Source organism: Rutidosis leptorrhynchoides, chromosome 1 (assembly GCF_046630445.1).
Source record: "Rutidosis leptorrhynchoides isolate AG116_Rl617_1_P2 chromosome 1, CSIRO_AGI_Rlap_v1, whole genome shotgun sequence".
In the NCBI taxonomy this organism is placed as follows: domain Eukaryota; kingdom Viridiplantae; phylum Streptophyta; class Magnoliopsida; order Asterales; family Asteraceae; genus Rutidosis; species Rutidosis leptorrhynchoides.
In genome coordinates this window covers 723618989-723631916 of record NC_092333.1, presented here as the reverse complement: position 1 = coordinate 723631916, position 12928 = coordinate 723618989, and positions in this window count along the sequence as shown.

Below are 12928 nucleotides of genomic sequence, written 5' to 3'. Positions count from 1 at the left end.
ATCATTATATATATATTTTTAGCTTATAAAAAAAATAAAAATAAAAAGAAATAAGATTTTTTTTTATAAATTAAATAATGAGCCCATGAATTTTGACTAAATATTTTCAAAAACAAAAACTTATTAAAAACATTTTTAACATGTTTTTATTATTTTGTCAAAATTGGCACCTTTGTTTTATTATTTTTTTTTCTTTTCACCAACCATTTTTTACCTATAAATACATAGCTCCTCATTAATTTTTTCTTGCCAAACACAAAAACTTAAGTTATTCTCTCAAAATCTTGAAGAAAATTTGAGGTACTTTCTATTTTTATTAATTTTTTTCAATATTGTCATTTATATTTATATTTATTGTATATTCTTTGTAAAAATCAAAATTAATTATGTTTATATGTTATAATTAGTATTATAAGTGTTATGATGCATAAAAATAATTTTGATAATTTATGGGATATTATTTATAATTAAATATGAATTATGTAGTGTTTAAACGTAAAAATAATGTAAAATTCGTAATAAATACTTTTAACTAAAAATAAAATATATATAATTTTTTTCTGAGTTTTTAAAACTTATATAGATCTAAAAAAATTATAAAAATAATTACTTGGGTCGAATTGGTATTTATTATATAACTAAACTCTATTATTATGTAATTCGAAGGTAAATTAAGAATAAATATAAAATAATAAAATAATAAAAAATTTAAATATTTTTCTACAGGTTATTAGACTGATAGAAACTTATAAAAATTATAAAAATAATTATTTGGGTTTATTTAGTAATTATGTAGAATTAAAATTGTTTTATGAATACATTAAGGGTAAAAACAAAAATAAATACAAAAATATAATAAAAATGTTTTCTTAAATTTTTCTACTAATCTATATGAATAACTAAGACTATAAAAATTATGTATGTAATTTTTAGATATTTAATATATTAATTAGACATTTTTTGAATAATGTTCGATTAATAAAACACTATTATTTTTGAAGTAATTTAGGTATTTATTTAAAGGTAATTATATTTAATATATATAAGACATACTAAGGTATAATAACTAAATATTAAATAAAACTTAGGTTATATTATGACATATATAATTATTAAGTACATTAATAATTCGTTGTGTGTATACACCTAAAGTGAAGGTTAATCAAAGATAATGTATAATTCATGTGAACTTCATCGCTACTCACGGTCGTAAGTGAATGATGTCTAGGTTGCCATTTGTGGGTAAGCTTGTGGATCTCGAATGCCATGACTTAGATTCTGGTCAAGAATCCTGGGCCCCTGGTTACATCTGGTCATTCCTGACTTATTTGATAGCAACGAAGTTTGAGTAGAGTTGTACAACATCTTGCTAAAGATTAACCCGAACTTTCTAAAATTGGAAAATTACTATAAGTGGAAACTTTCCATAAATAGTAACCTTCCGAAAATGGAAATTCTTTAGTAAACCATTACTATCAATATAGTACTATATACTATTGTCTGTTAGGCAATGTCTGATCATACATTCTATCTCTAGGTTGAGATCTCGGTCACGTCCTTCAGTTCAATTCTTTCGTGTGCTACTAAGGTGAACTTCATAGCCCCACTTTTTACTGTTTCATAACTGTTTTACAACTTTTGGGGTGAGACACATGCTTGCTTTATAACTGTTTTACGCTTAGACGCAAGTACTAAATTGTTAACTATGCTGTCATGCTTTGATTCATGCTAAATCCCTACCGTAATATCGTTAATTGCTACATTTAAATGCAAACTTAATTATTGTGAGTAGAGAGTAACATCTCTAACCATTCGACCGTTGATCTTTGGTTACATAATAATGATTCCACGACACTGACAGTACAAGGTGTCATAGGGTAAACTTGTTTAGTAGCGATATTACAAAATACAACAACACTTTTAGATTGATATTTCTATATCAATCAACTTTAAACTAAATCTTGTGGTCTAAAACTTTGGATATTATTTATAAACCTATGAATTTCACTCAAACTTTTTGGTTGACACTTTAAGCGTGTTTTGTCTCAGGTGATGATTGAGCTAGCTGCTACTTGCTACTAGATGATTGATGTATGCTTTGCTTCTTCCATGGAGTCCATCATTCATATTTATCATTTTGTTTAAGATATTTTCCATTTACTGTACTCTTATGATGTAAAACTTTGAATAATGCTTCCGCTATTTATTTAATAAATAAAACGTCTCATTTAGAGTCGTTCTCGCTTATACAACTGTGTTATGATATGATTGGTCACAATTACCCCTGGTCCATTTTGGGGGTGTGACAGATTGGTATCAGAGCTGGTATAACGCCGTCCATGTGTGGCGGATTAGTCGTAAAGGAGGTTCTCACAGTGTTACCTGTGACAAAGCATTGGCTCTTACTCCTTGCAATCCCTTACGAGGGTTGGCAGTAGTCGAGAGGCAGGCCTTAAAATCAGTATCTGAGGTACACTCAGTGGTCACCAGGCAGTTAGCTGGGAAGGCACTGGGTGGGACGGTGGTTGTCCCCACTGTATTTCAATTGGTATCAGAGCAGTGCTGTTGTAGAGAACCAGGATTGCATTTTAAGTGTGCTTTATACAATTAGGTACCTTAGCAATGTAGGACTACAACTTTCCTTGACTATAGTGCCTTTAATTGTTGCCTTTAATTGTTAAATGCTACACTATACTTTAGAAACTTTACTTATCTTAGAATGCCAAGTCAATCTAAGAACTCTGTTCACTTTTCTAAGTACTATCCAATTACGCCACCGTGTTTAAATGTGACACTACGATTTCTGAAATTCTTGACATTCCTAAGTCATCTATCATGGTTTGTGTATTACATATGTATTACATGAAATATTATCCATGAATTTTGAAACTTCTATATTTGTTACTATTCATACTTAAACGTATATAACTCCCTGTTATAGCACGTACCTATATGCCTTATGCCTTTATGCATCGGTTTGCGAACCAGAAAATGTTATTGAGTTATCGAGAATCTCAAAGACATTATAATGTCATCACTATTCATATTCATTACTTTCTTTGCTTTCTTGTTGTTTTGATCATTGAATTTTCCTGACGGATGACGTCTACGAAACTATAGAATAGAAAGCGTTTGGATTACTGATTTAAAGGATCCTATAGCTCAAGACCCTGGACCTGAATAGGACATTATGAATTGAAAATCTTTAATCAAAAGATTATCAGATTACATACTTATCATCTAAACACGTCATACTACCATTATTAGAGTATAGATACATCATATCTTATTATATCTTATCGTATCTATCCCAATAATCTTTGTCTAACACTTTTCCTAAATTTCCTCCGTAAATTACGGAAATCTTTTTACTACATATACATATTCAAGGAGATGAATATATCATCCAGTATTCAACACTAATCTCATATCAAACCCTAAATCAAATCACATAATATGGATTTCTCAATCGATTCCTCGAGCTCCAATGGCAGCGTAACCGGAACAAACGAACCAATCAGCTATCATCTATTTTAGATGAATTGGGGATGGGTTCGTAGTAAACTTAATCAATGGAGACAAGAAGAAGGTAATCCCTTCCACCAACCAAATTCACCTCTTGGTGAAGAACCTGAAGCACTTACCGGCGAACCCGTTCGGAACACTATTTTCACCCTCATTTCCAGGATATCCAGTCACGAATATATAATATCTAAAATTCTAGATCTTATTCATCCACTTGTCCGAACCGCCAATCATCCCGGAATAATAGAAGAAGTCAACGAGCTTCGCGCTCGAGTGGTGGCTCTGGAGAATATGGTGCGAAACCTACGAACACCAGCGGCAGCACCAGCAGCATAACCAGTACCATCAGCATCACCACCAACAGCATCAGCATCACCAACAACAACATCTGCATTTCACGCCTCAACATCACACTCAGTACCTCGGATATCAACATCATACGCCCCATAGATAACAAGGAATATTAGTAATAATGAGTTAAGATGTATTGACTCATTCTTCCTGAAGAATTATATATGTATACTTTATATATATATATGGTTTGAAACAATAATAAATCTTTTCGTACTAAGCTATTACGTGTAAATCTTAACTAGTATGTACTACTTGGTTAATTCATATCACTAATATGCTATAATGTACATCCTTCGTTAATGACTTAATGATTGTTAATCACTGCTTCAGCACAATAAACTCCATTTCATAATAAATTAAGTGTATTATTCAAATACATTTCTGATTTTACACTTCCATTTTCGATGTACTCGAAACTTTTTAGAAAACATTATTCGTGTCTTGTAAATTTCACAAGAATTCCACGAGCACCAAGATCATATACCGAGGTATATCAATAACAATGAATGATGAAGTATTGATTCATAACTCCATTAAAGAAATATTTCGCGACGATTATGTAATCTCTCAAGTTTTTAAGATTATTTATTCTTGTTCCAACCGCAAATCAAATGATTTTAATATTATATTAACTCACTAAATCTATATTATATTTGAAGAATACATATATGAACGTATATCTCCATAAAGATTGTAATTAAAGTTCTTTTGTACAAACTGTTAATTGTGAAAATATTTTAACGGGTAGGTAATACCCGAGAAATATTTATATCTCACATTAATATGTTGCATTGTACATTCTTCAATTCTGATTCAATAATCGGTAACTATACTACTTACGTTCATAAGATATATGTATCCGTTCACTAAAGAATAACCATTTTCGTACAAATTCAATTACATATTCTAATTTTGACATATCAGAATCCAAGTAAAGCTTTAGCATGTGTTATCTTCCTAAAGATTACTAAATTCATATATATATTCATTCGTATTCTATGATGAATTATCACATCAAACCACCGAAATTATCGTTCATTTCTTTTGAAATCAACAACGCCTATTCATCAACCATTAGATCCGTTGACAATTACAATCAGCGTTTAATCATCTAAAAATGAAATTTCTTGAAACCATCTCGGATTGATAACCAATGATTCAAATATGGCTGCATTAAATGCAGAGGAAACAGCAAAATTGTAGATGGTCTCAATGGCCAAAAGTTTTATAATAAAGAATGGTACGTTGGAAAAGCTCAAAAGAAAATTTGGAACTAAAAAATGAATTGAGCTAACCATGGAGGAGACCAAGGACAAATACAAGGACCAAACCCTATATTCAAAGAATCCAGGTAATTCTGGATCCGATGAATTCTTTAGAGAATATCTTGCTCCGAAGTCATGTTAAAAGCTTGCGGAAAATTTTTCTTCATCAACTTTTGAACTTAGAATTTCCAAAATATCATCATAAATATCCTCTATATTTCTGATGATATCATCATAACGATTCTTGTCCGCAATTAATTATCTCTTTGCGATATCTTTATCACATCATAAAGGAAACTATATTAATTTCCAATAGATCTATCTTTAGGATTCGCGTCAATTAGTATATCGGTTTACTAATTCTTAGGTTACCAAGCAAAAGGGGCATATTCGGCTTCGAACATTCAACCATATAATGTAGTTTCGATTACTTGTGTCTATTTCGTAAAACATTTATAAAAGCGCATGTATTCTCATTCCCAAAAATATATATTGCAAAAGCATTTAAAAAGGGAGTAATGAAACTCACCATACTGTATTTTGTAGTAAAAATACATATGACGACACTGAATAACTGAACAATGCAGGGTTGGCCTCGGATTCACGAACCTATATTATTATTATATATATATATATATATATATATATATATATATATATATATATATATATATATATATATATATATATATATATATATATATTAATACACATAATCGAAATCAAACAGTGTATATATATTTTTATGTATTGATATTAATATTCTTATATACAATTATATTAATACTTTTAATATGTTAGATTATATATATGACATATATATAATTTAATAAATATTATAATATGTTAGTTAATATATTAAAACATGGTTGTTTTTAATATTTGTTATTTTTATGTTACCTGTAATAATATATTTTATATGAAGAATAATTGTTGTAATAATAATAATAATTACTAGTAGTAATATTAGTAATACAATTAATGATAATAACCATAATAATTTTAAAAATAATAATTTTTAATGTTAAAATAATAATGAAAGAAAAAAAATAGTAATGTTAAAAATGATTATAATAATAATATAGTTATCATAATTATATTAAATTTTACATATATAATAATTATACTAAAAATATATTTGTAATTAAGAATTATATCAAATTTTTTCCATAATCATATTATATTAACTTCTTATTTATTAATATCATAATATCATCATTAAAGTTTGTAATAATAATAATAATAATAATAATAATAATAATAATAATAATAATAATAATAATAATAATAATAATAATAATAATAATAATAATAATAATAATAATAATAATAATTTGATAATAAGTAATGGATCTGTGTTGTTGGTGACTCAATCTAATCAAGAAAACAGATCGTGGGAAGCATGACCAGCATTCAGGAAGGAAAAAAGAAATACGGTTCAAGATCTCTTCGATTCCTAAATCCAAAAATCAATCGAGCAACAATCATCAAGGTTTAGTAATTTATCGATTCCTCAAAGGCAGTCTTCATTATCATCGGTATTCGTCATCAATCGATCCGGTATTAGATCCGTTAATTCAATCAAGTAGATAATCGATTAATTGATACTTTCTTAAATTCTTTAAATCTTTTTATATGTCATGTGTTCTTATTTTATCGAATTAGAGTAATAATTAATCGGGTTCTTCGTAGGTATGATGATTTCGTTCGAAACAGGAAAAAAGTAATAGCAGTTGCAGTACACTTGAACATCAAAAAACAGGTTAGTGGTTGAATAATTGATGGTTTGTCATTAAGAGATAAGAATTAACAAGTTACAGTTGTGTGTTTGGTATTGTTCGATGGTTTATGAAAAGTTTTGGTGGTGAGAACTAGTTGAACAGAATAGATAGCAGTAGCAGTGATTAGTGAACTTGTAGTGGTGTTGTTTTTGGGCTGTTTCTCATCTAGGACAGCAACTCAATAGCAGCAGCAGAACACAAATTAAATGGTGGTGATGTTTGAGGTTTACAAGGGTTGTGGTGGCTTAAGATAGTATTCTTTGAAGGTATAAACCAGTGAGCAAAGTGTTTATAGGGTTTGAGGATTTGTTGTGATCAGACCATTAAACAGAATGCAGCAGTTTAGTGACAGTTGGATGATGATGATCAAATGGCAGCCGTACTTTACGAAGAATACGAGTTGGTAATCGGTTCTAGAGACATTGATGGTACTTGTGTTTTCTACTCTAATTGATTATATTCAATAAATAATTTTTATTGTTTGTTTCATAGTTTGTTGTCCTTGAACGTTCTTTGTTTTACACAATAGCTTTTATTATCCAGATTAGTATATAGTTGAGAGATTGTATGTTTGTATCCAGTGTATTGAATTTTGAAGAATTAGTTATTCAGTCTTAATTTATGTAACTAATTTATTTGCAATAAAATCACACTTACTATATGTTAACCGGAGTGTTTGAATGAAATAACTAGCTTCCTTGGTGATTGTAGATGTTGTTTGACAGCTGTTGCAGGAACAAAAATATGACAGTAACAGGAAGTTTCAGAGTTTGAGGTGATTTAGAATGATTTAAGATGGCAGTTTACATGGTTAAAGATGGTGGTGTCGATGGTTTTGGGTTTTCGTTTGAACCAGAAGTTAGAAGTAAGTAGTAGCAAACAGTGTATAGCTTTAAAGGGTTTTAAATGGTTAATTGAGAAAGATGATGGTAATCGACAAGAATGATGAAAGTTTGGAATTTGTTGTCAACGGTTGTTCGTAGGAGATAGAAGAGGATTGTCGATAATGATCACCAAGAATAAGAAACAAGAAGTTAGGGTGATGGGATTATTTTGACAGAAATATAGGATAGTAGTAATAGATTTTAATTCTTTTTGTTTGGTTCACCACAATATAAAGTATGATAATGATAATTGGATCGGGTAGCAGAGAAATAAAAGAGGAAGAATAAAGTAAAGATGTTATTGGATGTGAAACAAAGTGGGTTTTTAATCATGGATGTATCTTGTATATGTTTATATATATATATATATATATATATATATATATATATATATATATATATCTATTTTGATTAGCTATTGAATAAAGAAGACAGAATAAATAAAGGAAAGTGGACATGGGGTATACATATATATTATATTTTCTCCTTAAGATTCGATATAGTGAGAAAAAACCAAATCAACATAGTAAACAATTGAATAATTCAATCCTAATTCATATTCATCAATCAAATACAGTAATATGCATGATAGGGGACTATAATGGATTGAATCATTGCATTTCATTTATATCTATATAATGCTCCTAACTCACTTATGTATATTATGCTAGTGGGAATCATGGAGAGAAAAAAAAGTGTTCGAATAGTTATAGTATAAACATAAATATATAAACGTGGGCTCTAGATCAGTAATCTATTTCCTTTCCAGTTAATCTGTACCCATGTGTACCTATATAATAACAGTAGGCTATAAAGAATAAACACATTGACAACTTGTCGAATAGTAAGCAGCCACACATTTGGATTATAATACAGATAGTTTTTCCACGGAGTGTTATATCGTGTCAAATAAATTCGAAACCATAAATATATATTCAATAAACTTTTATATCTATATATAGATTCATTTTAATAATAAATTTTATTATATCTTATATTATTTTATTTTACCAATTTAATTCTAATAACTTTCGTATTAATATATATGTATCTATTTACAAATTGTTGTTCGTGAATCGTCGGAACTAGTCGAAAGTCAAATGAATATATTAAACACAGTTCAAAGTTTTTAAGATTTCAACATTACAGACCTTGCTTATCGTGTCGGAAACATATAAAGATTAAGTTTAAATTTGGTCGGAAATCTCCGGGTCGTCACATGGCTTTAGCCATTTCATTCTGGGGTTTAGCATTTGTATCGCTAGGTAGACTCCCCGGTTTTCTTTCACCTATCAACCTTGCTAGGTTGCTTACTTCTTGTTCCAGATTTTGGATTGAAGCTTGTTGATTTCTAAATGCTTGAGTATTTTGTTCATTGGTTTGTTTCTGAGATGTGAAAAACTGCGTTTGAGATTCAACTAGCTTTGACATCATATCTTCTAAATTTGGCTTTTTATCAACGGTTTGTGGTGGTTTGTTTTGAAAAATTGGCCTTTGCTGATTATAAGTATTATTAGATACTTGTTGATTGCTAGGACCTTGTTGGTTGTTGTATGGAACATTTCGGTTATAATTCTGATTTTGATTGTAGATTGGTCTTGGCGGTTGATAATTATTCTGATAATTATTTCCAGGCCTTTGGTTAATGTATAAAACATTCTCTCTTTGTTCCATTGTTTATTCAATACTGAGACAATCTTTTGTCAAATGTGGTCCTCCACACTGCTCACAACTAATTCGTATTGAGTGAATATCTTTAGTCATCTTTTCCATTCGTCTCTCGACAGCATCTATCTTTGCGGAAATGGAATCGAAGTCAAGGCTAAAATCGGCTCTAGCCGCTTTAGATGATCTAACGATATCTTTTTCTTGGTGCCACTCATGTGAGTGGGAAGCAGTGTTATCAATAATTTTGTAAGCTTCAGTTGCAGTTTTCTTCATAATGGAACCACCAGCTGCTATATCGATGTCTTTTCTTATAGTGATGTCGCATCCTTGGTAGAATATTTGTACTATTTGATAAGTGTCTAAACCATGTTGCGGACATCCTCTCAACAACTTTTCAAATCTTGTCCACGCCTCATATAGAGTTTCATTTGGCTTTTGCGTGAACGTAACAATTTCTCCTTGAAGTCTCACGACTTTAGATGCCGGAAAGAATTGTTTAAGAAATTTTTCAACTAAAACGTCCCATGTATCAATCGCCCCTTCAGGTAACGATTCTAACCAATCTTTTGGCTTCTCCCTTTAAAGTCCAGGGAAATAACATGAGATAGATCTGTTCATCCTCCACTTCTCGAATTTTAAATAGAGTACAAATCCTATTAAAGGTACGAAGATGTTCGTTTGGATCTTCCTTCGGTGCACCACTAAATTGGCATTGATTAGTTACCATGTGTAGGATTTGTCCTTTGATTTCATAATCTGGCGCATTAATGTCTGGTTGAGTAATTGCATGACCTTGGCCAGTGCGTTTAGCCCTCATTCGGTCTTCCATACTTAGAGGTTCCAGATTCTCCATGATTGAATTTGTTAAATCTGAATCACTTGAGGATTCTGACTTAATGGTTTCTTCCCCGACAATCTCTGGATGAGTGATTTGTGGTTAAGGAGGAATGATTAGTGGTTCAGGATCTCTGAATTGTCCCTGAATATCCTCCAAATTCTCAATTGTGAGGTCGGGTTCAAAAAATGGATTATCAGAAATTTGAATTGGAGTACTTGGTCGACTAGATGACGATTTTAAAGAAAAATCAACAGCGATAATATTGGCTAGATTTCTTGATCGAGTTACAGGTGGTGAACGTATAAAAGGTGGTGAACGTTTTGTTCGGTGCATTCACTGAATATCCTATTAGTTATAAAAGATAAAAATTATATAAGTTATCAAAATAATAGACTTTTCTGATTTTGCCCACGTTTCGAATAGCCAATAGATGCAGCACGTAGCCAGGACCCTTTAAATCGGAAGCCCACAACTCGCCACTAACAAATCCAACTTTTACTACGAACCAAAAAATTTTGGATGTTTATCAATTTAACTGCTTAAAATAATTTTTCGTTGAAGTTTAAAGAAATTTTAGAGAAGAATTAGAAAATTCTATGTCCTAAAAACTAGAGCGTCGAGAAATAAGAAAGAAAAAGAGCGCGTCGAAAAACGTCGAAAAATAAAAGGTAAAAAAAAAGCGTCGAAAAATAATAAAAAGATAGTAAAGCGTCAAAATTTAAAAATCTAAAAGTTGCGTCTAAAGGTATTAAAGCTTAAAGGAATTCTATATCCAACACGGCAATAACTTAAAAAGTACTAAAATTTATAAAATATTAAAGCGATAAGCGATGTCGTAAAATTCTAACGCGCCTAAATCTTAATCTAAAGAAAAAACACTTAAGAAATTTTACGGCAAAGCCTAAAAATCTAGAAATAAAAATAACTACGGCAAAATACTAATCTTAAAACTAATTACGAACGAAAAAAAATACAATTATTACGAATAAACGATTAAAAAGATATAAAAATAAAAATAAGCTTAAAGTTATAAAAATATAATTTTTATAAAAATATAATTTTTATATTATTTATTTTATAAAAGTATTAAGTTTATATATTTATTAAAACTAATTATAACTTAAAAATATAAAATAAATAAAACTAAAATTAATTAATATAAAACTAAACCCTAATTAGGGTTGATTAATAATAATTATTAATAATACCCCGTAATTAATGCTGTCGGCAGAGGTATCAGGCGTGTCAGATCGTCTCATGCGGTCGCATGAGTTTTAGCCTTCGGGTTCATGCGATCGCATGGCCCATATATTCAGATCACAAATTGGGCTGCTACAGTGTAGCCCGAATACTTTATATATATATATATATATATATATATATATATATATATATATATATATATATATATATATATATATATATATATATATATATATATATATATATATATATATATATATATATATATATATATATATATATATATATTTCTGTTTTTAATTTATATAGAATATTTATATAAAATAAATAAAAACTTATTTTTTTTAAAAAAAAAACTACCTATTAGTTTTTGTAACTAAAATAAAATACAAACTTTTTAATTTTTTATATTTTGAATAACTCTTAAAAATATATATATATTGTTTTTATTTTTATATTTTTGTAAAATATTTATATAAAACTTAAAAATAAGAAAAATTTACTTATTAGTTTTTATAACTTTTCACAATAAATAGAAATATAAACTTTTTAAATTTAACTAAACTTAGAAATATATATATATATATATATATATATATATATATATATATATATATATATATATATATATATATATATATATATATATATTGATATTTAAAGCGTATTTTTACAAAAGTAAATTAAAAATCTTTTTTTTATAGCGTTTCGCTTTCGGCGTTTAAGAGTCCCCGCCAGCAGCGCCAAAAATACTTGATGTGCGTAGAGGTGTATACGAAATAGTTATATTTTTATTGCGAAATACTATTAAATACGATACAATTTTACAGAAGTTATTTATTTATTTATAGAGTGGAAATACCTAAACCTTGCTACAACACTTATAGACAGTGTACCTAATCGTACAGTAGTGTAGTTTTTAGTAAGTCCGGTTCATTCACAGGGAACTAGCCAAGTTTAACGCTATATTTTTAAAAACTATATTTGTATAAATATATATATAAATATAAGTAGTATTATTATTATTATAAAAAGGGGTTTTTACCGTTTAATTACCGGTTTGTCGATTTTATGTCTTAAGTCGCAGTTAAAACCTAATGTAAAATATTAAAAATAAAAATAACTTAATTTAAAGCGTAAAGTAAATGACAATAATTAAAGTGCGATAAAATAAAATGACGATAAATAAAATTGCGATAATTAAAAAGTACGATAATTAAAAATACAATAAATAAAATGACAGTAAATAAAAGTGCGATAAAATATGAAATAAAGGAATTATGCTTATTTAAACTTCCATAATCATGATGTTTGACGTGTTGATTTTAGTTTATTACCATGGGTTAATTGTCCTTTGTCCTGAATTATTCGATATGTCCATACGGTTTTGTCCATAATAGTCCATCAGTC